This window comes from Idiotropiscis lumnitzeri, chromosome 2 (genome assembly GCF_059441095.1).
Source record: "Idiotropiscis lumnitzeri isolate Australia: NSW breed Sydney's pygmy pipehorse chromosome 2, RoL_Ilum_1.0, whole genome shotgun sequence".
In the NCBI taxonomy this organism is placed as follows: Eukaryota; Metazoa; Chordata; class Actinopteri; order Syngnathiformes; family Syngnathidae; genus Idiotropiscis; species Idiotropiscis lumnitzeri.
This window is the reverse complement of record NC_142392.1, coordinates 4,482,109-4,505,920: the sequence shown is the minus strand read 5'-3', so window position 1 is coordinate 4,505,920 and position 23,812 is coordinate 4,482,109. Positions and strand designations below refer to the sequence as shown.

Genomic DNA, 23,812 nt, shown 5'->3' with positions numbered 1-23,812 from the left:
CAGTGCCCCTCGTCTGGGTTGATTCCCTTGGAAATTTTGAAGATGAAATAGACGGGGAAGTCGTAAAGGTACTTACATGCATATTGACTCATTGTATCTTAAGAGTGGCAGTCCTTAAGAATTTTATTGTTGCAATTTTTTCCATCCATTCATAAATATTCGATGTAAGATTATTTCGAGTATCTTTGATTGTTGTATCTGAGGGTGATGTCCCTCCGCTCCACTTGGTGGCAGCAACGCCATAAAGTCGACCAAACCGCTGCATTGTGGGTAAGTGCTTTGAATATAAACGACGTGCTTCACTCTCGTCATCGCCGTCGGAGTTACGCACTAACGCCGTGTGGGATCATCTGCTTAAAACCTCGCGTACCCCCCCCCCCCAAAGCAAAGTTCACAATTTTTCCTTTTTCCATCCACCCAAGTCTTGAAATGTATATCGCGTCAATGGATACGACCAGTTCAAAACACATGGACGCCGTACGGTTAACTTTAAAGCCTGCAACCAAGCTCCGGTGGACTCAACTTCGCGTGGCCGCCGAGGAAGACGAGGCCTTCGTTCACTGTCGACACAGCGTCGCCGCTGTCAAATCCACGAGTACAGGCAAGCGCCAGAGACGGAACCGTCGTCGAAAGTTGACCAACGGCCCTTACAAAGCGCAGCCGAGAGCGGATCGACGAGCCGCGACCTGTGCGAGGCGACTTCACCCGGGAGCAATGGCGCCGGAGAACACGACGCAATACTTAATAGAACAGCATGAATCCAACATGGCGCCGTGTAGCAATAACCGAGAGAAGCAAACCCCCGCCTCGCGCGGTACTTGGTCTCTTCTTTACGGCGAATGCCTTTCACCCGACAGTGTGTACGCAGCCCTGGATTCTGATTATTATGAGAATTGTCTTGCCTTCCAACAGAAGGACTTTGAGGAAATGTATGACCCGTGCTGGTAACTCCAAGACCGGAATGACGAAGCAGCACCCCCCCCCTCTCTCTCGGAAAAGGTGTGAATACGGCATTGCCACCTTTTTTTGGGGATCTTGTGACCGAATCGAACAAAAAGCGGTGCTGCTTGTGTCAATTGTGTCATTGTCACACGATTCATGGGCTGTATTTGTCTCGCAGCGGGCGCCCACTAGGGAGTGCTGTCGCCCGCCCCCCCCTCTCGACGAGCGAGCGAAGCAAAAGGCACCTGAGCTGGTGGTGTGGGCACTGCTTGAAAGGTCAGGTAACCAAGCAACCAAGGGCAGATATTGTTGCACTGCTTTGTCCTTTTAATGGTCCCATGCAACCTCTGTCACTGTGTGAGCGTTTTCCAGGTCAGCCCTGCCTGCCCACTGGGGACAACAGGCTCTGCCGCGCGGGGAGACCCAGGACTCCTGGGGCCAGGAGCTCCTGAAAGGTGACTTTAATGCAATCCAAGACATCTTTTTTTTTTTTTTTTTTTGTCTGAGCTCGATTGTGAGAGTCGCGGATCGGTTTTGGACCATGTTTATGCTTGTAAATACACGTGGCGTGGATCAATGTTTATGGAGATTTATCATGAGTGTGCAGTATGTCCAAAATAAAAACCAGATTTTTAAACGGACACTTTGTGTTTTGACGTGTTGTGTAATGCGAAACTAAAGTTAACAAAATGCAGCCGACCAACGATCAGGTAAATAACCATTTTTCTTATGTGGATATATCATGTGCAACTACAGAAGTTAAAGGCAAAAAAAATGTTTAAAACCTTGGTAGTTGGAGAAGAGGAATTTCTTTGTGTGTATCCAAAAGTTGGAGCCATAAAAAGAACTACTCAGGTGTTGTGGAAAGAATTATTAGATCCCATATTTGAAAGGAAATCCTAATGTTTTTGAAGATTGCCTTTTGTTCTCCAATCTTTGATAGTCGAGCGCAGGGGTTTTCATCGTTGTTCCCTTGTCCGGTATCCAGCATCTGCCGACCTTGCCGATTATTTTACCATTTGAATCAGATATTTTACCATTTGAATCAGATGTGTTGCAGCAAGGCGAGATGGGAAAACTGGCTGGACAGTGGACTTCGAGGAACAGGATTGAAGACCCGAGGTCTGCTGTCTTACCTGTTTTCCGTCTCCCTGCCTGCAACGCATCTGATTCAAATGATCAGGATTTTCTAGCTTCTCCAGACCTTGCAGATTTTCTTAATGTTGCGGCAAGGAAAATTGGAAAACAGGACAGTAGACCTCGAGGAACAGGATTGTAGAACCATTGGCTAGACTCTTATTAATTTTCATCATTGGAGGGAAATGTATCTTATTTTCTTCCGATTTTGTCAATGGTTTTAATTGATTCCTCTTCTTAGGTTATATTTGGGGAATAGCCGTTAAACTATTTAAAAAATTCGATTTTATGATAAGCAGATTGGATGGATGTAGATACGTTTAGAGTAGTCATTTAATGAAAATAAAAGTTAAGTAAAAAAAAGTTCCCCACAAAAGCATTTAAAACGAGAGAAACCGTGATTGAAGTCCGCATTCTAACATTAGCTCCCTGCAGTACTCCAAAAGTCCCACATGATGGCAGTGGCGTATCGCTCGAGCAGCCACCTCGCATGTGGCTTTCAAATGTAGTTCCACGGATGCTATTCGACTATATTCAATAAACACAACTATTGTCAGTTGTCGACCCTCTTATGCCTGCTCTGAAACTTCATGTGTGTAATTGTCAATCTAGTGACCTGTAATTGGGTGACGTCACCACCGCATAGTGACGGTGTCGGTACAAGATAGGGACGTGTTGCTCGATGTGGAAGTGGTCCTTCGGAGGATGCGCGCTTGCTACTGACGTCACGCTTTAACACGTATTTTTCCAAATGTATTTCTTTGCCTCTGGTTGTTTTTACCCCTGGCTGTTTTATTCACATTTCTATCCACTAAATACTAAAATAAAACTAAATAACCGCATGAGCGCCACGTTGGCGCGTGAGCTTCTACGTCACTTCCGCCTGCCGCTGCCGCACAGCAGTGGAACGTTTACGTTTCTCCTGGCGAACTTGCAAGAATGCAATGGTTCACTCAGGCTACAAGATTGTATGAATATAATGTCTGTATATCGTGTGAAATATTTCTTACTGAAACATTTCCATATTTTTCCCCCTACCCTGAACCAGTCTGATTCCCAAAGCAACTCAGCATTGACGTGACGTTTTCGACAGGCACGCAGAGGCCACCAAAAAAGAAAAAAAAGACGATCCTCGCAAAAGTAGCAGTAAATATACTTTATTATTTTTAATTGTTATTATTTAGTAACTCAGACCATACAAATGTAAGGGGTGACAATCATGGAGTCAAAGAAATATAATACAATGTATCATATCGAGTGACATTCATCAGCAGACGTGAAGGCTACCGAAGGACCCCGTCCACATCCAGCAACACGACCTATCTAGTACCGACAACGGCCTGCAATTTACACTTGAAGTTTCACACACATTCACATACTGTGTGGGGGCGTGTGTGTGTGTGTGTACGTGTGTTTCAGCTCTTGGACAGGACCACCAGTGGAGGATTAATGAACGCTCCTGCAAAGCGGCCACATCATCCATCAATTTGGGATTGGTCCTGGCCCAGGTGTCTCGGTTGTCGTGTTACTAACTATAGTTTACTTTCTCGCCATGCACCATAGATCAATTAGTTGGTTACCATGGCAGCAGTCCCACTTCTAATTCCAAGCTCATAGAACTGCACTGCACCTCAAGTCCTTGACACAGTTAAAGAAATATCACTGCATTTGGTGTCACAAACCAACACATGCATCAACCTGTCCATGTCCGTGCACAGGCCAAAATTGGGGATGAGGACAGAAATAGATGTGGCACAAGCGTCCGTCCCTTGGACTCGTCTTGACTAATGAGCCAGGATGACAGGAGGGGTCAACTCCCAGAAAGGTGACATCACCTTCTCGTCCCATTTTTTTTCCCTTTATAGCTGTTTGTCAGAACACCAGAGAACAAACATTATTAGGAGCGATGCATACTATTATGCAAATGAAAAGTAGTAATAATCACCAGCATTATTCATCTGAATAGATAAGCCAGCGATGGGTGGCTCACATACGATCGCACACTTCAGAACCAGATGTATGACAAAAAATGAAATTTTACGTTTTTTGGTCAATTTTTCTGTGCATGCATAATCAATAAAATGAGTCAACCGAAGCTACTGGTAATTACATGTAAGTTTGTGGGCTCACCAACGAGCATTTGTGTGTTTTGGCGCAGCGGCACGGACAGCTGTGTGATTGTCAGATGTCGTCGAGGGTGGCGGCGAGTAAACAGCAGATGGCAGGTACCTGAATGCCTCGCCAACAGCGGCGAGGCTGTGCCAGAAAAAGTCAGCGGCCATCTTTAGCGCGCCTCTGCCGTGTGGCTCAGGTGCGTACACAGGTGGTGGGTGTGCACATTATGGTATCCGTGTAAACCCCTCTGACCTTTGACATCTCGGCCTCTAATAAGGCAAAGATGCCATCTGAGGCCATTGTCGATTTAAAAAAAAAAAAAAAAAAAAAAAAGATCCTCGAGTCGTCACATTGCGTCAGCACAGGACTGCAACAATACCGCCATTGTGCTAAAAAAAATGGACCAGAGTCCAAAACACAAATGAGCTTATCTTTACTGGACATTACATTAGGTACACCTGCACCATCAAGTTTCATTGACGTATTTATTTAACACCACGTCATATTATTGTGGCGTACCATAGAAGTGCACTGCATTATCCTGAGAGCTGTTTTTCATATTTTGGGCGCTACAGTCTTTTTTTCTTGTTGTTTTTTTGTTTTGGGAGTCTGAATATTTGGGTCACTTGGATGCATTTTGATCCCACATTACCAAATACGGGCAGACACGTAAGTGACTTCTAATAGAAATGTATATTGAAATGAAAATTGGTCAATTATAATCAGATGGCTTGTGTTTGTTTGTTTGTCATGCTCTGCAAAGAGCCACTAATATTACTGCGGCTTAGTGAGAAACCATTTATATCTAGATGTTTGTATTATACTGCCCCCAAGGCGCACACACCAGAAGGGGCAACACAATATTGATTGAATTGAAGCAAGTGGCTTGACCATACCAAAAATAAATAAATAAATACACAGTAGTGAAAAGAAACTTTATTTATTACAAAAACCCGCAACCCAACCAAAATGTGACCATGGATACGCTGGCGTTGATTTAAAATGCTTTAATTGGCTCTTTGAAATACACCAAGCAGCAGTTAATGCCACACTGTCATGATTTGATTCAACCCCGTCCAGGCCAGCTATTCCATTTTGCCTCCTTGGCCTCAAAAGCTCTGATCCAACCCTCCCATAAAAAAATAAATAAAATAAAGAAAAATTGCCAGTGATGAGTGACTAAGTTGTGATGAAGACGCCGCCTGTCAGCCGGCGGCCGTGGCAAAACCGAAGTGTAATAATCTCGAGTCGATGCGAAGCTGCGAATTTTGGCGGCGTCTAAATAAGATCGCAGACGATCGATCCCGCACAGAACGCCGAGGACAATATGAGCATGAACCCCGCCACCACCAATCCAGCGCCTGCCACCAGACACGCGGCCTGTCAGTGATTCGTCACCAAGTGCGATACATGAACTTCAGTCTTTGCATGTTGAAATGAAGCATTCTGAGCCGTCACAATTTAGCGAGTAATGTCCAATGTGCGCGCATATCACATAAAAATAGCAGCAGAGGAGAGGAAAGAGATTCACATATTCAACCTGGAATTCCAGTTATTAATTCTGAGTTGATCATCCCTGTTAGCTTGGGTCACTGCCCGCCGTGCAATTCCGCTTGATACCACGAGAGGCTAGCAGTGAGCACTCTCAAAAACAAGATCGAAATCTCGAACTGGAAGCTCACAAGGAGTTTGTCGATCCATTTTTGAGACACCAGCGTGAATTTTGTAAAAATAGGAATTTGTATTCTAAACTACGGGCGGCACTCGCATGCAGGACCACGGCGGTGCAATCGATTATCCCGTCACTGCCTCACCGGGCCCCAGAAGCGAGAAAGAGGTAAAAAGGGAAGAAATTGATTTTTGAAGCATGACTCATTGTCTCGCCGCCTGGAGCTGTGGGGGGGAGGGGGGGTTCAAAGTGACAGCTCTTAAAAAAAAAAAATAAATAAATAAATACAATCCTTGCCATGTTCTGTACAGGGAAATGTTGGGCCTCGGGCACCATGCAGAGAGGGGTCCATCTTACCTCTTAGCCGTCCATTTTTCCGGAGTGTTTTTTTTTTGTTTTTTTTTTTAGCTGCAGGGAGGATGGCCGTGGGAGGCCGGCGGAGGCTGAGGGAATAAGCTGTCTGAGGGAGGCAGGTTGACGCGGCGTGGGTGGGCGATGACACAGATGGGAGAAGAGGGCATCCGAGGGGCGGCGAATCAACTTTGCGGTGTGCTGCGAAGACATCGAGTGGCCGAGAGCCATCTGACGAGAGGAGGTTCATGTGCCACAGGAAAGAAGGGTGAGCCCCTGAAAATAACTGTAAAAAGGCCTTTCCGTATGTTTTTGTGACATGACTGTCAGTTCATGAGATTTGCAAGACTACTTTGTGCCACACGGGGGCAACAGTGAGCAACAAATGAAGTTGCGTCGGATTGTGCCGTTTTGTATTTCGCAACGTTCTTTTGGAAATTAAGGATGTTCACATTAAAAAAATGAATCCACCTTTTTTTTTTAATGGTCACTCGGAGGGAACATATACATTTAAATTCATCCAAAATATAAACGTAAAATTCTTATAATCTATATCTGAAAAAGAAGTTACATTTTACATTTACAAGTGAACATCTGATCATCTGCATTCTTGACCATCAGGTTAAAAATCGACAAGCATTAAAATGGTAATTTTTACTCATTACATTATAAATATATTCTATGTTAGATATTGATCTACTATAGGTTTATTTTTATTTTCTTCAGTAATTCAATAAACTTTTTGCAAACCAAAATTAAATAAATTGATTGAATAAAGTTTCACTTTCCAGTAATTCTCTTAAGCAGATTTTTTTTTTACAGTTAATTTCAATTATATTGTTTTTTGCAACTCCCAACAAAATAATTTTAACTAATTCAGTTTACAAAAAAACCAAGGTTATTCATATCAAGTTCACATCCATTTTAACAATTTTTACTCAGAAATTAAAACAAAATATCTAAAAGTGCAAAGGCAAAATGCTATTGTACTTCAATACGACACAATATTTTTTTGCATGGCGACACAAGAGTTATGCAAACAAGTTTAGTTTTTTACTCAACTCCAAATTGTTCGCCTAACATCATAACTGGCCAAATACTGTTTGAACCTTTTTGTAAAACAAGTATAAACAATAAATTACACAAGTTGCCTTGATTCATTCAACCACACAAAAGCAAAATGTATAGCTTGGCGCACTAGTATTTTTATTGATATTGTGACAGCAATTTAAAAATGCCTTTGCCCTTATGCTACAAAGCTAACAAAATATATTTTCCCTTGATATTTTTTATTCAATTGAAGCTGCGTGCCCGTCCAAACGCACTGCAATGCCATTCAAAAACTCGTCGCGCCACTCAAGCGACGGAATGCTCTGCGTCTTTGCTCATCACTGCCGCGTTCGCTCGCTTCTCTCTGCCTGGTGCGTTTCCCCTGACAACCGTATCTGCTATTCATGATTATGCAAATGATATGGCTCCCCGTGCCAACGAGACACTCATAAACAAGCAAGTCCTTCTCAAGCGTTCCCCGTGTTTGTCTCTCCAAAGTGCTGCTGTGATTGAAGGCGCTGGTGTATAATTGAATGTCACAGTTCATTAATTTCCCCATATTGGCACAAAAGGTCATTAAACAAGTGATCATTTGTGTATGCATCCACCCCGTACTTCTTCTCAAATCACAAGCTTGCATTTACAAACACTTAGTTTGTCCCATTTTTTTTTCTTCTTCATAATATTAAAAAAAAACAATATATCGAATCAATTAATATGCACAGTGGTCCGGAAGTTGCTAAGTAAGCACTTCCAGAATCATATTTTTTTTTTAAATTGTCATGCACATGTATTGGACCTGCTGTATTCTATATTGAAATATGTTTTTAATGAAAATCCAAGTGCAGGGACTTTCTGAACCAACCAGAGAGGAAAAAAAGTACAGTTCAATTGTATTTAATTTTGTTCTTGAAAGGACAGATTGCTTATGTGTTTACTTTTTTAAGTTCTTTGTGTCATACATTTTATTTGAATCATCCTTTAACGTGTTTTTTTTTTTATTTTCCTATTTAAGGGCAGTGTTAGTGTGACAGAAACTTGCAATAATAAATTGACTATTTTGCTCTCTAGGCTGGCTGCATGGACAATAAATATTGAATAAAATGATAATATTTAATCCTAATAATGTATACATTGATATTAAAAGTTTTTGATAACTAACTCAAATTTTATGAAATACTGAAAAATATCATGAATGTGAAATTATACAATAGAAGCAAATTATTCAAGGTAAACTCATTTGAATTCATTTATGATATCGTCATCGTAATATTATTACACCATTTGAATATTGTTGCATCTAAGACATCCTCGTGAATAACAATATAATTGATTTGTCGCGCCCATAAAATTCAAAGAAAAATTGCTCCTATATTGAAGTTTAACTTAAATGCAAATGTACTTCAAAGTTAAATACAACTGAACTGTACCTTAGGAAGTTATTCTTTAACATATCTCGAGAGGGAGCCTACAAACCACAACTGCTCACACCGCTCTTTAAGAATCTCTGAATTATGCAAAATATAATTCTTGAGCCAAAATATTTGAGTTTGCCACCTATTAATGTGAACTGAATTAAATATAAAGAATCAAATCGAATATATATTCTATTGCATTCTTCAATTTCCCGAAGCAGAAATGCGGCACTTCAACACAACGTGTGAGTCATGTGCGTGTTGTGTTTGCATGGCGTTGCCTGGTAGCGCTCTCTCGGCGAGGATGTGGGTGCGTGCGTGTGTCGGGGTGTGTGTGTGTGTGTGTGTGTGTGTGCACGTGTGTGCACGTGTGTGTATATGTTAGGGATAAATGAGTACGGTGTATTTTCCCTGCGTGACAAAATCATTGTTGACTGTGTGGAAAATCAATCTCTCTCTCTTTTTCTCTCCCAGCGGAGGCATCGGCACCCACCGCACGGCGGCACTTCGAATCCTCGCCCACTCGTCACATCCACATGAAAGGTGTGTGTTGTGTTTGTAACGTTAATAATCGCACGAGTGATGGCGTCAGCATTGCGAGGTAGCGTAGAGCTCGCTTCATTCCGTCTCAGCCTCCGGTTCTGACATGGGGGCCTGTCTCTTTGCGTTTGGGAGTGTGCGGTGAAATGCCCAGCAGAGGAGTGTGTGTGATGAGCACTGGCTCGCTTGTAGGTTGTATATATGTGTGTGTGTGTGTGTGTGTGTGTGTCCAGGCTGGGGGGGATTTTAATAAGTGTGTTCAAATGTTGTGATTCGTAGTCGGAGGAGAGATTTGACTGTGATTACGTTCAGCATGGCAAACACACTAAGCACACACACTGGGGTTATTTTTAGCACCTCACTTTTACACTCCCATGTATATACAGTATTCACATTGATTTATGCACTCGTGCTGCTAAAATTAACTCAGAAGACGCGAGTGTGCATGTGTGTATGCGTGTGGCTCAGAATATGTCCTTGTGCATTTGCGCTATTTGTACCATTTGGAATCGCCTGTGCATACTGCGTGGGGGGGGGGGGGTGCACACAGGCGAGTCAAACTCAACGATACAATAAGAAAGTAGTAATCTAGCGAGTTAGCCTAGCTGGTTGTTTAATGAACACCCGTCTGCCACCTGTGGATGTTTTTGTAGGATTATTTTCCTCACTATATCCCCTCGTTTGTTGTAATTCAGTATTCTCATCTCAAACGGCGTGTAAAAACCTCATTTTGAGCAAATGCTTGTATTTCTCCCTCCCCGCGTGCCCCGAGTCAAGTATGGGTAATAGATGATGTGAACGAGGGGCTTCGTGGTGCCCTCGGCTTGCTTGTCGAACGTGTCGCTTTGACTTGAGCGCGGCACATTTTGCCCTGTGGCAGGCGTGCGGGCGGCCTTGTCTTTTCGTCGCTGTCGCCACGTCGTCAGGTAATTAATTGTCAGCTTCTTGTTCTCTGTGTCAGCAGAAGCGCTGTTTGTTAATGTTCAAATCAACGAGTTTAGCAGTGTCAGATAAGCTCAGTATTGATGTGGCCGTCATTCACCGCCGCTCACTGGTTAGAAAATTAGTCATAATAAGCACAATATGAAAGGGCTTAGTCTGTATTTTTTGTATAATTAATTGAACTTTTATGTACTTTCTTCCACAGGATTGTGAACGTATCACGTTACAGCTGAACTTGCTGGGTAAGTGTTAAAAACTAATTCTAATTCAATTCATGTTAGCATTCATGTTATACTGCCCCCTATCTGCTTGGAGGACCAAATGCGACCCTCCAGTTGTTTAAAAGTCATCGTCAAAATGTGTCAAATGTACCGTGCAATGTCGCTAACCTCCCGGTTACATAAATTACGCAACATCCTGTTGTTACGAAGCTAATTTTATCGCTTATATCCGCACACACGCATACCGACATCCTTAGGGAGTCAGCGCTATGTTTGGGTGCTGCTAAGTCTCCCCGCGAAAGCCAATACCGCTCATTGTCCCCGGGACGCTAACACCTCGCTCGCGACATGTGGAGAATTACAGCGCGGCCGACGCTGATTTAGCTATCGGGGATGTCGTTCTGTCTGCTGCGCGTGTTAATTGAAAGTTCACCGCTAGTCACGGAGGCAAAGCGGCGGCCGCGCGAAAGGTGTTTGACACTGGAGGGATTTGGAAAGGCGAGAAATTCACACTTCCCGTTTCGAGGCAGGCAAAGGTGACATTCGTCCAGAATGACCAATGATCAGCCGGCTTGTGTCTCTGGGGGCGGGAATAAAATGCTCGAAAGTCAGAATGCTTGAGATCATCCAAAGGTTGCGTGAGTGTTAAACCTGTAGACCTTTTGCAAGGCATTTATGCAAACAGAGAAAAAACAAAAAATAAATCTCAGTTCATGTCCCGCTCAGTACAATTAAGTCACTGCTTTCCAAGTCACGTGATCAACCCTCAGCGCTCATTTCTGATTGGCTGTCATGGCTTCATGCTCACAGCTTGCTTTGACGGAACTGTATCTGTGTCTTCAATGTTTGCCTTTACACGTCTGATCATGCCAATTTTGGAACTGAGGCGTCTTATTTTGTTATTCACAAAGTGGAGGGACCCCGCGGTGGTCAGCAGGTATCCGACAGCACCCCCCCTCCCTAAAAAAAAAAAGGAACCAAGGCGGCGATGTGCCTCGCTTGTAATGAAAACACGCTGTGCCCAACAAGCCATCCGCCGGGGCTTTTGCTCGTCTAATTAATTGCTTCGCTGATGACAGAAAACAATTCCAGCGTATAATCACCAATCAATTACCGTTTACTACAAAGTCGGAAGGAGGCGCACGAATATCGCTCCTTAAATTACACTTTGCAACACTGGGGGCGTGCGCGGCTGTCAGTCAATCCCTCGCCGGCCGGGCCCGGTCCAGCGGCGGTTGCCATGAAAACAATCCACTTTTTCCCACGATCAATCCCGGCAATTACTTGTGTGGCGGCGTGGCCGTTTTTTTTTTTTTGCTCGCTTTTTGCCAATTTTGGGCAGCCTAGAGATTGTCATCAAGGTGACACCTACTCATTTAGTTTTCATAATAGCACGAGACAAGACAAGTAAAAAATGAGAAAGACAGGAAATTATAAAAGGCAGTGCTCTCAAAAGTGCTGTTTCGTAAGAGCTCGTAATGCGCATGTTTGTGGGCAGATAATTAACGATCACAATAAGCGCTCGTCTGTGGGCAAACGTCAGCCAGCGTCGACAAGACGCGTCGATAAAAATGCATCCTGGCGCACATCTCCGACTGTTTATCGAGAGTCATGTTTGTCCATTATGTCGCGTCCTTCACCACGCACACTTATGAATTCCCACATGCCCTTGGGGGAGGTCACGGCTCCTCCGCCCACAGTTGAAAGATCATCACCCGATGTTAAAAAAAAACCACACACCCACTCCCACAATGGACCTTTTTCCCAAGCAGCGACGCGTGCCGCATTAGAGCGCAGCCTTCACAAAGGCCTATTGAAAAGGCACCACATAATCGAGTGACGGCAGCAGCCGGGGGAAAAAAAATAAAAGGAGAAAAAAAAAAAAATAAACCTCACTTTATTTGCCAAGGTAGCTACGTTCTTTTCATCAAGCTCGAGACGCAGCGTGCCCTCCAGAGAGCGAGAAATAATGCGCAGCTCTGTCTTTATTAGGAAGATGGCTTTCATTCACTCGCTGAATGCCTGCCGTGATTGCTGCTTGAATAAGTGCGACAGGCTCGATTTACCGGCCCGCATTCGGCCCTTACAAAACGACCGTGTGCCCGTCAGGCCTGGGGAACATGAAGCTGCTCGTCGGGATCTGTTTAAAGCTTTTTGGTTGGCGGGCCACAATGGGTTGTAAAATTTGACAGAGGGGGCCGGACCAGGAGCAGATGGAGAAAAAAAAAAACATTTAATTTTCAATGAAAGTGAACAAAAGCATTACAACAAAATATAGAAAATAAAATATGAACAAAGGTTTATTCATTTCATTTTTTTCAACTTCGCCGGGCCGGATTAAATCGTTTATCGGGCCGCATGTGGCCCCCGGGCTGTAGTTTGCTCACACCTTGTTTAAAGTGTCACTTGATGCTGCTCGGCGGTGGCCGGATTTGCTTGGCCGAGTAAAATCAGTCGGCGATCAATACACCGGGTAAAAAAAATAAATAAATAGCAGACCTCCTGCGACTTTTCAGATATGGCTTCTTGAGATTTTTTTTGTTGGTCTACTCATGATAGAGATGCCGCCTAAATTTTATGCAGCTAAGCGACACTCACTTCATGGGCTTGATTTTTTTTTTTTTTTTTTTTAAAACACTGATGAAAATAAAGTACAGAGTACAATATCGGTTCATCCCGAATTGAGGTTATGTTCTGTATGTGCGAGAGATTAACCTGATTAGCCAGTGTAGTGTACAGCAGCAGAAAGACTCTTGAGGAAGTCGTGGCCATGACGACGCCAGCATTTATGGCCATTTGCTCTATTTTACGTCCGCCATGGGGATTGCTCCACTTTTTATTCTTAGCCTTCACTCTTGATGTCGGAGCGTCACGCCGCGCTCGGTTCATCCGTTAAGTTGACCTCGCACCGCTAGCCGTCGCAGAACCTCAAAGCACAGACTCGAATGCGGGACTCATGTATATGTAAGGTACCGTCTCTCCTTCCGTTCTCTTTCCAAATGGGCCCGGATGAAGTCACCGCATGATGTATACTCTTTCGGTCTGTGATGTGACATCATGCTAGGAAAGGCCCCGCCGTTTATTGATTTCTGCCATCTATTTCCCCTTTGTAGCCCAGCGGCATCATGGTGACATGTAAAGACGCCCCCGCCGCGCGTAGATTACCAACCCTGAAATAGATCAATCTTGGGCATCGACTGTTTTATTTTCCAGTCGTCCTAGCATCTCTTGGAAGAGATTGTGTGCAATTATAGATGACAAAAACGATGCCATTTTTTTTAAAGTCCTGTAAGGAGGCAGGACGTGGCAGGTTTTCTCGTTGCCACAAAATTAAAAAAAAAAAAAAAAAACGGATCGATTTTGAGAGCCCTTTTTCGTGAATCACCAGTTTAGTTTTTTCCGTAAATATTATATTTTACAAAAATGCTATACTCAGGCAAATCTGACACAAGGGTTGTAATGAAAACGGCGATATTGCGATATTATAATTGCCACAATATCGTCGTCGTCATGTTACTTTATTCAAAGCCGCCATTAAAAATAAATTGCCCACTTCTGCTGAACACAGCGCTGTGAACTACGAAGACCAGTGGGACATACAGATCAAAAAAAAAAAAATGATGCTAATATTCAACCCACGAGCTAGCAAAATGAATAAAATAATATGTGAGGATAATTATGATTATCTTGAGGTTCATAATATGATGTCATATTGTGACGTTTGCATATGGACTTTTGATTCAAGTGATCTTAAGCCATATTTAAAAAAAAAAAAAAAAAATCGATTGATAGGTTATCGTAACGGTATGTTAGCAATTATGCTATTTAGGCTAATGATGTAATAGTTCTGCTATATATATATATATATATATATATTTATATATATATATATTCTTTTTTTTTGGGGGTTTGAAAACGTTGCGACCCACTACAATATATGATAGGCGTTTTTTAAATATGAGCGTGACAAACTGGTTTCATCATTTTTTTGTCATGTGGATTGTAGCTGACAAAGGTCCGTGGCCTGGTGATGAAACCTGCTGTCACCGGGAGTGTGTGTGGGTGGTGTTTGCTTCAAACGTATCATCTGTCAACACGCATGCACACACACACACACACACGCACCCCCACCCCCGCACACACGCACACCCACCCACACTGCAAAAATGCACACACCTCAAACATAACAATTTATCGGCCTAATTGCCTCAAATTATTTAGCTAATAAATGTATCACATTTCCTGACTTTAACTTTCCGGTTTACGATTCAGATATTCTGTTGCCGTGGCGGCGGTGCGATGTGAGTGTGATGAAACGTGATGGGCTGCATTAAGGAGCCGCAACCCACGCGTGGGACCCGGCACTACGGGGCGCACACACGCTTCCCTTCACGGGCCAGCTCACTAATGTGTTGGGACGTGAAAACCGCGCTGTCCTCTCCTGCTCATCGGTCTCATAGGGAATGGCAAAAGACTCTCCCCCTCCCTTCGTTTTTTTTGCACTATGGCGAGAAAAAAGTCTGGATGCTATTAACTCATTTGCTACCATTGACGGATATAGACGTACTTTCATTTTACCTGGGCTGGCAGTGAATGAGTTAAAAGTGCCATTTCTAAACCGCCATGTGTTTGGGTGTCGAGATGACTAGACTTTTAGATGTTCCAGTTAACAGGAGAGCAGCAGCAATTTGGAATGGTCAGAAGTTTTTTGGGAGGGCTGGCTGAATCCAAAGTAAAGCGCATTACATTAAACGTGACCATTTCACAGTTTTTGTGCCAATCAAATAGCAATATTTCATCTTCGGACTCTAATGCAGCATGACGTAGGCTCCTTTTTAAAAAAAAAAAACGTAATCTGTCACAGATTTGCGGGCGCCCGAGCTCGAGATTTGACCCAGCATTATAATCCTTTGTGTTGATCTAACGTAATCTGATTTCTCTCAATTACTTTGTCTCCAAAATACACAGAGGCAGACGCTAAGTGAACAATGGAGCCGGGCGGCATGCAGCTTGAGTCGTCGCTATCACATCACTCACATTAAACACAAAATAAGCTTCGGCAATACAACTGTAATGCAATCTTTCCCCACCTTCTTCGTGCACAATTTAATAAAATCAAATACGAGAGCTGTATAAATAAAGTATCGGTTTCTGTGAACGCAGAGACAAAGAAGTTTCTGGATGGAATTATGAACCGTTCAAATATAGCAGTCAGCGTTAGCACAAAATCTGCAGGCTTGTGCAAGAATGAATACACATAAATAAAATATTAGACTCAAAACAAAGATTGCAGATTTGTGTTGTCCTAACCAAGTGAAGTGACATCTTTTGGTTCCGCTTCCTTAGCCAATCACAGCCGTCCATAATAGTCAATCGGCAGAAAAACGGGCGTCCATCAGTGACGGGCTGCAAGACCATTCTGTCAGTCTGACGGAATAGCCACTTCTGGTTAATTCTGAGCACAGCCGCATTGCCAGTTATAAAAGGGTGTGTACACTTATGCAAGCACGGGATCTCGGTTATTTTTACAGGCTCTTTGGAAAATATTTCATATTCGTGAATTGAGTTTTATAGGTAATAGGTCACAATGGTGGGAAAAGTTACGTTTTGAACAAGGGTGTGTAGACTTTTTATAACCTCGATGCATTATAACTTGACTGACAGCAGAGCTAGAAATACTTTTACGTACGTATTACATCAGCACTGCCAGCCCCCCCATCCCCCCCCCTCCCCTCCCCTCACAGCAGCTAATCTTTTAGCAGTGGAATCATCCGACCTAAAAATGACATCAACAGAGGATTTTATCATATTCAGACAAGAAGAGGAAAATCAAATCAGAAGACAGACGAAGAAGCAGAGCCGAGGCCCAGATAACATTTTTATAACCTTTGATTACACCGGTGCAGCCGGGCCTCGCTATCGATCTGATCTTTCAAACTCATTTGAGGCCAGAGAGGAGTCTATAACGGTGCCCCGCTAATGCAATATGGGACGCCCGGCCCCTCGTTTGTCATAGTAACCTGACTTGGAGGAGTTAAATATAGCCGTTTCCGGTTTAGCAAAGGAGGGATTTCAGGCTCTATTCTGAGCGTGCCGTCCTCTGCATCAAAGCGGGACGGACACGCGTAAAATCAATATTGACCGGTAAAGAAATAATTGCTAAGGCGGGGGGGTGAGGGGGGGCCGCGGGTGATAAATAGCTTGTTGCAGAAATCTTGCTTTTTTTTCTTTTTTTTTTACTTATTCATATGCACGTCAATACCAGGTAGCACTATGGAGAAAAATATTGTAGTTTTTTAGCATTTAACCTACAAGCATGTTCGAACAAATGCAAATGTTTTCGAATGCAAATATCGTCTATGCTCTTTTGAGTGGCCTTTTAAATATATTTTATTTTTTTGTGGTAATGTGCAGGTGTCTAGTTGTCGTATATTCCTACGGAGTGACTTCACACCTTGGTATTGTTATTCTCCCTCATCCTGAACTTAACTGGATGCTTCCCATGAATCCACGCCAGTCCTGAAATAGAACATCTTCAGGAAGGGGGGGGGGTGGCTGTCACTCAAAGCAGCTTTTTTTTTTCTTTCATTCACCTCATTCAGTGTGTCTCTGTTGTATTTCTGGATCAGCATTTACAGAGAATAGATTCACTTTGATGAGTCAAAAGACCCGCCGGAGGAGACTTGTGATCTATTTCGGTGCAAACGTCACACGGGACTCACGTGCTCGCTAATAACGCGCCCTTGATGTACGCCCTTTATCTGGGTGGGAGTAAAAGCTGCACATGTATGCATAATAAAGAGGGTTGCGGAGAGGGGGGGGGGTGGGGCGGGCGTTTATTTTAGGGGTGACTATTTTCCCTGTTTTAATTTTTTTTGTACCCTCTTTTGACGTCAGAAAATCAGTCTGAATCACTCGTTGACCTTTTCCGTTTCGCCATGCCTGTTGCATGAGGAGCACTTATCCTCCATTCACCTATCGATTAGTAATGTCTGTCATCCGGGAGTATCGGAAATTTCAGGTGATTTGGATTTCGAAAGATGAGAATATGTACTGATGAGAGGTGTAAATGATTCTTTGTAAAAAAAGAAAACATTTATAGAGGACGAAACACCTTGAACTCATTTACTGCCATTGACGGCTAGAGACGTCAAAGATTCATTTTTTTTTTTTTAATTCTGCTGGAAGTGAATGCGTTAAGGCGACTTTCAATGTGATTGAAATTGATTGGCATATATTTTTAAAGGGAAATTGGTTGACAAAGGAGCGGGAAGCGCTTTCAAAGTCAAGGCTCCATATGTTTGCGTTCAATCCTTTTCAGTATATACTGTAAAATGCTGGAGTCAGGAGTGCGGTAAATACTGCACATGGCCCACTTGACATGTCACTCTCCCCTCAAGTGTTGCAGCTGCAGCATCTGTGACACCTCTCATCCTCTGTAATGTCCTGCTAATGGAAGCAGTTAGCTTAAGGAGCTTTGGCTAATCGGCGCCTATTCCAAGAGCGAGAGTGAGGAGGAACGTTCCCGCGTCTCTCCCTACTCACGCTTTACTGCCCGTTTGGACTCAATCCGGCTGGACCAGAAGATAGCGCGGACGAGCGTTGGCGGATGTGTCACGGCGGCATCCGTGCCGCACGCCTGACAGGAGCCGTGACGCTTTCAGAGGGGGCCATTAAACCTGAGTGTGAGCGAGGCAGCGGGGGGTTATTAAACTGCTCGCCGGACCAATTCAGCCTGAGGCGGCTTCTGCTGATGCGTGCTGTTTTACTGGAGATGCGCATTATAATTGTTATATTAGTCGCTATATCCTTTAATACCATACCATCCTTCTATAATAACAATAACTAAGCTGGCACAGTCAAGGTTGGCTTGTGCCAACCCAACCATTTGAGAACTGATTTTGTGCTGGGCTAGTTGCCAGACGATCGCGAAGCACAGAAAGGCAAACAGCCATTTACCCTCAAAATCACACCTCTGCGTAATTTACGTCTACAATTAGGCTAACGGGCACGTTTTTGGTGCACACTAGTCTTGTGACTTACCACTACCTCATCATGCTGCCCTTAGTGAAATCAAATGATGTCATTCCCTTGTCCAGCTCCTTGAAAACGAGGAGCCTCCTTCTAGGCTAGGTCCTGATTTTTAACACATTCACTACCAGCCCAGGTGAAAAGAATGCACTTTCCGACTTCTATATCCGTCAATGGCAGTGATTAACTCATTCACTGCCAGCATAGGTAAAATTAATGGACTTTTTGACGTATATATCCGTCTATGGGAGTGAATGAGTATGTGAGTATACTATAGATATAAGTGTGGTTATGAAATTGAGTCAAAAACGCATTTATAGAGATTGTGAGACAAGAATTGAACCGAATACGTCTGAGTCCAAAGTTAGGATTCAAGGAATGTTTAAGGATTCAAAGGTGATTAAAAAGCAAGCAGTCATGATTTTTGGTGGCAGTGCAAAAATTCCGTGGACGCGTGATGGTTTAAGAGAGAGTTTGTCTTCCAATCAGGATCCTCATTTTTAACAGTGGCTATAAAATTGCGGCAAAAAGCATCACAAGGCCTTAACATCGTCAGCTAATGCTATCACAAGTGCGACCAATGAGGAATTATACGTTGAAGGCCTGATAAAAGAACAGAGTTTGGATGTCTGGGGTAAATGAAGGGCAGGTGAAGTTCAGAGAGGGATGCTGGCGACCGCCGGGGGACATCTTTGCATTTTCTTCCAGTTGAACCTTCCGTCCCCCGCCTCGTCCGCCTGTGCGCCGCGCTGATAAGCAAGCGGGCGCCTGTCTTGAAAGGGAAACCATGGCAACGTCGCATGCCATGTGTTGACATCACAGTGCGGTTAAATATAACCACACCCACCCCTCGCTAGCCACCACACAGACCCCCACCCCACCCTACCCCACCTTTTTCACTCGTACCCACCTTCTGTGCCACGCGACTAGTTGTTCTGCCGCTGATCCTGGGCCAGCTATAAATAAACGGTTTCCTTCCCGTAATTGCAACCCTCACTTGTCTTGTTTGGATGGCGGCAGGAACGAGAGACGCCAGGGTGGAAGAAATGAACCAGTGTGTGTGCGTGTATATGTAAGACCACGAAATAAAAGTGTCGGCTTGAACATGAAATAGCGTAGCGTCCTGAGGTGCAATTTTAATTCTCACATTGAAATGAATGTAAATGCCATTAATCCACACCCGCTTCCCTGAAAAACCAAACCCAAATTTTGAAATGTTTTATTTTAATAAGGAAAATAGAACTCTATATAACATTGTAATTTATAAAAACTTGATGAAATAAAAAGGGTTAAGCAGTTTTTTGTTATGATTACTTCATTCGCGCCTTGTCTGGTATGCACGATTTAGCCACTGGGGGCAGTATAATACAAACATACACACAAAACACAGTTTCACAACTGCCTAAAATAATATTGAAACACAGTTTTAGGATAAAAGTTTTATTTCTTAAATATGTTTTTTTTTCTTGAAAAAGATTTCAAGAAAAAAGTTGAAAAAATCTGAAGAAATATTTTAGTTTTAGCTTTAGTTTTTTTATTGCATGTATTAAATTTGATTATTTTTTAAGAGACAATGAATTCAGTAATCTAAAAATGATTGAATATTGCATATTGAGAATTTTTGGAATATATTTTTTGTAATTACGACAGTAATAATCGCTTAGAATGAATATTGTGCAGATCCTCCCCAGCTTGTGTAACTGTCATCGTGAGCAGCGCGGCGTGTTGTGACTCAGTCTCTTAGCAGCCGTCAGGTGGGTCCCTGGAGGCCCCCACAGCGGCCGGCAACCGCTTAGGTGTAACCTAGTCGCAGGCGTAAGGAGATTCAAAAGGAGTTTGAGCAATGATGTTGTTGTTGACGTCCGCTTGCACTCCATAAGCAGCGCTGCCAATCACGCCAAGAATTAACATGGCCGATCGGCGCATCCCGCTTCCTGGTTCGCATCCCTTCGCAGTCAAACCATCCGGGAGGTGAGAGCCATTGAAGGCCGTAAATTAGAGCGCCAAATTGCCTTTTGGTGACTCGGCTGTGGAGTGGAACCACGCTCAGGCCTCATTCATCCCTTTCCAATTAGAATGTGAAGAGCTCCACTACACTCGCACGCACACGCGCACAATGGCTTCTTCTGCATTGCTGCTTATTAATTTCCTGACCCATTTGAGTGTGCTCCAGTGTGTGGGCATTTATTCACACTCATATTTATTGAAATATGCACACACAGCCCATTCGTGCAAGCTTTGCTTTCAGAGCCAGCTGGTTATCTTTTGCATACCAGCCGCGGGAAATGAATGAAATGAAACACGTGCCAGGGAGAAAGACAAAAATTGAAATGAGGAAGTGAAATGTGTCCAAACGATGACAAAAGTTTCCAGCATGTGCTTGGGCTCGGCCCGAGGTCACCGCCGCGCTCAAAATACTTTCACTTCAGGAGGGACGAGAGGCGTGGGTTGGCAGTTACCGAGTCGACTGGCATTTGGACCCTGAGGATTTCCCCTCTTATCAACCTTTCACGTTCAAAAATCCCCCCCTACATTTTCTCACTTCTTCCTTTTAGATGTTTCCATTGCACCTTCACACTTCTCACAAAATAGAAATGGGCCTGTCATAAAATATGAGATTCAATTTAAAATAAATATACATTTCATGTATTTGTATTTCATTTTCGTGTCAAGGGGGGGCTGGGGAGGGTGAGTGGGAGTTTCCTCCCAGTGCAGCTGCCCTTCTCCCTTTCCCCGTACGCAAGCCACACAAATCTAGCCATCCGTGACACCCCCCCCCCCCCCCCCCCCCCGAAGATCCCACCTCTGACCCACCAGACGACCTGTTAATCCCTCATCGCCATGGAGACGGTTGTCATCAGGACCAGTGTGGCATCTTCAGGGGGTATTTTTAACAAACAGCAGTGTAAAGATGAGCAGCTGGGTGACTTCCACCCGGTACTTCCCAGTTCTTGTGCCCGAGCTGTCCTTCCAGGAATGCGAGCCCAAGCACATGATCTGTTAATGCAACATTATGTCAGCTCGCTGGAAAGTCCTTCAAGAAGAGATTGGGGAGGGTTAAAAGTCCCGCAGATCTTCGGAAAATTCCTCCTGGAGGAGTGGAAGCTTCGCTTCCTGTAGGCGACCCGATACAATGTAATGTATGCGAAACTTGTGTTGTTTTGTTTGGCGCAGAAGGCAGGAAAACATGAGCGTAGGCGTGCGAGCGTTTGTGTGAAACTTGCACCTTGTTTCGCATCAGGGCTCTTCGCCCTTGGACAGAACGGTCAAGTAGACGCCGCGTGCGTTTGTGAAGTACTTTTAAGTAGTTAGCGTCGAGAGCGGGCCCACACGATGACGCACGCTTCTGCGGCACGACTCGCACTGGGTGGCTGGGATGGTTCGATTCAAGTCAAGATTTGAGTCACAGGCCAAAATCCCGATGTCAGTGAGTGAGGCAGAGCAATCTACTTGCATTTTTAAGATGAATGCTAGAGTGGAGCGATTAGGTTTAAATTGAAATTTAATCAGGTCTGCAAAATTAACAACTCTTAATTTATGCAGGTAGAACATGGTGAGTCACTCACCGTCTCATGGTGATTTCCAAGGGGATTCATGTGAGTGAAACAGCTTTATTTTCATTTTCCAATCTAATTTTTAAAACTGAGCCTTTTTGCGGGGTCCCACGTGGTTCTATTTTAGTTGTATGCGACGACGAATAAAAATTTTATTTTTTTTTATTCGGTTTGCATCAGGTTAGAGACGATGATCGTTTATTGTGAACGTAGATTCCGAGAGTCTGTCCTGATGCTAGAGAGAAGTGAGTGCAAAGGTATTGGGATGTGCGTGTAATCTCCCCCCCCCCCCCTTCCTGTTACTCAACATAATGGTCTGACCCACGCTCGCTGACGACAACCAGGGGTGATGTCAGCGCAAAGAGCTCAAAGCAGCTTTGGCACAGAGTGGAGACAGTCCATGTAAAAATGTCATCATGTGAACTATGCAAGATGACATTACGAGGAAGTCGTTGGATGCCAGTTTTTGGAGGGGGACCACAAAAACTATCATCAGAGCAACGTGGCGTTACCTCTGAGCAAGATCACGTGTGTGTGTGTGTGTGTGTGTGTGTGTGTGTAAGGGGTGTTTTGCGGACCATGATGTAATGGGCCCCGGCACGCCATGGCGCTGCCGCATCACTGCAGACGCTCACATAGGCTGAATAAACGCTCACAGAGGGATTTTAGAGATTTGAGTAAACAACTAAGAAGCTCTACTATTGGACGGAGGGGAGTTTGCCCCCCCCCCCCCCCCTGCTTCTCTCATATTAACTATTTTCCTATTGGTCCAAAATGAGTCAAAAGAAAAAAAGAAAACATGTTTGGAAGGATTTAAAGCTTTAGCTACTGGATTTGAGCGCTCGCCGCACTCAACTCGCCATGCCCCCCCCCCCCACCTTGTAGTATTAGCACAACACTTCTGCCTGCGTGAATACAGACAATAAAGCGAAAGTCTTTACCTATTTAAGCGCCCCCGACACAAGAAATCACAAGGTCTAGTCAATGCTCGCCCGCTTTGTTGACTGCGTCCCGATGAGGTGCGTTGGCATTGTCCTCGCCGTGGCATCAGAATGCAATTGGCCGCGTCGTGTTCATTAGAGTAAACAAGCTGCGCTGCACTGATAGCACCGAGGCCAGTCAACCCGCCTTGGCGCTGGGCCTGATAGCGACACACACACACACACACACACACACATTCGGCCATTTTGCTCCTCGCAGAATGGATCCCCCCAAAAAAATGCATCGTACCCTCCGTAAAAGGCTTAGCCGCCTGCTTATGAAACCGGGCCGTTTGAATATCCCCAAATTCAGAGTTTGTTGTGCAACCGGAGCGTGATTATTCAACAGGGGTTCACATGATATCAGCGTGTAACATGCGGGAGAATTATGAAGCGAGCTGCCGAGACATGCTGTTTTTCTAGCGTATACACACACACATGCGGGAAGGTCTTGCCACTTGTGAATAATAGATCGAAAAAGTGATGCGTCAAAGTCTTTGGAGTGGCTTGGAAAACAGCGCGGATTAAAAGCGCGCTGACCCTGACCTTGGTCAGACCACACAAAGAAAGACACGTACACAAACCGGCGGCGGGGACGACAACATTCTCACACGGACCGATAAGATGACATGCGGTTGCCAAAGCGCACGTAAGCCGACTGTGCTCAAATTACCGTCATTGTTGGGAGTGGAGGAATTAACACGGGCGAAGCTAATTAGAACTCGTATGAATATCTTAATTAGTTGTCGCTGTGACGGAGTGTTGTGAATGTAGTCTTAGAAAAATAGAAGCCTTTGTACTTCCTTTGCGAAGAGCACAATATTAATATAAGACAAATTTATTAGTCTATTTATAAAACACTAAT

The 23,812-nt window shown here is 44.0% G+C and overlaps 1 protein-coding gene across 5 annotated transcripts in view; it reads left to right on the top strand.

Annotated features, from left to right (window-relative positions):
* The first annotated feature begins 270 nt into the window (after positions 1-270).
* atp2b1a (ATPase plasma membrane Ca2+ transporting 1a) overlaps positions 271-23,812 on the top strand; it is a 69,180-nt gene continuing 45,638 nt past the window's right edge. For 2 of the 5 annotated variants that reach the window (XM_088281728.1, XM_088281719.1), the window contains exons 1-6: positions 271-999; positions 1,121-1,397; positions 3,499-3,904; positions 4,238-4,390; positions 9,154-9,222; positions 10,367-10,403. The gene's annotated coding sequence lies outside the window, so the exon portion shown is untranslated. Of the gene's footprint in view, positions 1,000-1,120; positions 1,398-3,498; positions 3,905-4,237; positions 4,391-6,403; positions 6,483-9,153; positions 9,223-10,366; positions 10,404-23,812 lie in introns of those variants that run through there. The other 3 variants (XM_088281702.1, XM_088281694.1, XM_088281686.1) reach the window with 3 other exon arrangements.